General features: G+C 39.5%; 1 pseudogene; it reads left to right on the top strand.

Annotated features, from left to right (window-relative positions):
• The first annotated feature begins 240 nt into the window (after window positions 1-240).
• On the top strand, window positions 241-384 carry LOC145249903 (U2 spliceosomal RNA; annotated as a pseudogene).
• Window positions 385-2,185: the final 1,801 nt, after the last annotated feature.

Consider the following 2,185-nt stretch of genomic DNA (forward strand, 5'->3'; position numbering starts at 1 on the left):
TTCTCTTTCCTACAACCTTTTCTTCCACAGAAAAGGCGTTGCGTTATTTTCATGGCAAGTGCTCGTCTGACCTTCAGTCTATGGTCCCACTTTGCCAAACATTCATAAGACTACTCGTCTAGTTACAACCATTAACACCAATTCCACTTAGTACCCATATATGCCTACATTTAAACTCAAATTCCATGAACAAAGCGTCTTTTCTAGAATCATCCACTGCGAAACGCTATTCTGCTGACTTTCTTTCCTTGGCCTTTTGGCCAAGATCAAAGTGTAGTATCTGTTCCGGCAGATACTGCACTTAAGATAATTTGTACCAGTCAATGGAGGGGAAACCCTCTATACTGGGACAATTATTATTTTTGTTAACCAGAGTGACCTCTTTTAGGGGAGCTGGTTTTTACCTCACATTAAAAACGGCCTTGTGCCTAATTTGCTCAGTGGGGGAGCAAATAAATACCATCTGTTCCGGCAGATGCTGCAAGCTATGACTAGATATGACTAGCAAAGACCAGATGTGGGGACAACCCCACATGCCTGACCTTTAACCAGCTCCCATTTCCCACCTCTCGGGAGCTGGTCCCCTTTTCCCCTTCCCCCTCCCTTCACTCCTCACATTAAAAATCGGCCTTGTGCCTAATTTGCTCGGTGGGGGAGCAAATAAATACCATCTGTTCCGGCAGATGCTGCAAGCTGTGACTGGCTATGACTGGCTGTGACTGGCAGGGACCAGATGTGGGGGCGGCCCCACATGCCTGACCTTTAACCAGCTCCCATTTCCCACCTCTCGGGAGCTGGTCCCCTTTTCCCCTTCCCCCTCCTTTCACTCCTCACATTAAAAATCGGCCTTGTGCCTAATTTGCTCGGTGGGGGAGCAAATAAATACCATCTGTTCTTCAGATGCTGCACTTCTATTTCTTGTGCTCTTTCGGTGGAGGATCAGTCCTTCACGACTGAGACAATTTTTTTTATTTTTGTACCTTTTCTCCACGTTAAAAACGACCCTGGTGTCTAACTGTGTCTCGTGGGGAGGCATTGTAAATAGGTACAATATAGTCGTACTCAAGTCCAACATAAACAATTTCATATTCCTTAATTTTTTTGTACTCACATTCACCATTTTGACGTAAAGGGGCTATAATTGAAATAATACCTAGGAAAGATTGACAAGATGTTGGTTTACGTTACATTTAAACTTCTGCATATTAGTACTGCCAGAAAAGCAGGTAGTAGGAATGGAATTCCAAAGTCTAGCTGTTCGAGGGAAGAAACTATTAGAGTAAAAAGTTTTCTGGCATTTAGATAACTAAAAAAGGAAGGGGTGGGAATTTGTTGCTAAGCGAGTTTATCGGGGATATGTACGTTGAGACGGCACAAATGCAACAATTTCAAGAGAGCGCATTCTATTAAAATGTTTGTAAATCCCGCCGGCGATTGTGGTAAAGGCTTACTCTCAGTTCCAGACCTGTATCGAGGCAGCGATTGATGCTTATGGCGACTAAATAAAATAGATGTCAGCTCTACTACATAATCAAGTTTCCTGAGCCGTTTTTTTATTATTAACGTTTCAAAATAAAACTGTACTATTGTTTTATTAAGAGCGACATTTTTATCATTCAACACTGTATTCTAGCAAATTATGTTCTCATCGCCTTAAAATTTCAATTTAAAAATAATTCTTTTTTACCGTAAAAGAATTATCGGCTGAATATTTTCGTTTAAATAAATAAGATGGAGCTTTACACGTTTTATTTAATTTAGTTATTGTTAATCTATATATTAACACGATATTGATTTTAGCTTTGCTGGTATTTTAAAATCAATAAATATTTATTATTTTATCATTATTACCAGAAATGAAAGATTTTGTTTTAAACAAAATCAAAAGAAAAAAAGACAATTAAAAGAATCGTTTTTGGCATCGGAAAATTGGTACAAAGTTTTCCGATTCCGATACCCTCACATATTCTGATTTTTCCGATTCCCGATTCCGATTCCAATTAATCGTCCCAACACTAGTATGAATATAACATTGTCTGAGCATATGATTATATATTTGCCCGTTTCTCTCTTCTCTTCCCCCCTTTTCTTCTCCCTTTTGTCGATACCTCCCCCCCTCATTAATCTTCTCTCGCTCTTTTTCCTTGTCTCTCTTTGCTTCTCTTTTCATTTCTCTCCCTCGCTC

This window comes from Euprymna scolopes, chromosome 28 (genome assembly GCF_053919585.1).
Source record: "Euprymna scolopes isolate OS-2025 chromosome 28, ASM5391958v1, whole genome shotgun sequence".
NCBI classification, from domain to species: Eukaryota; Metazoa; Mollusca; class Cephalopoda; order Sepiida; family Sepiolidae; genus Euprymna; species Euprymna scolopes.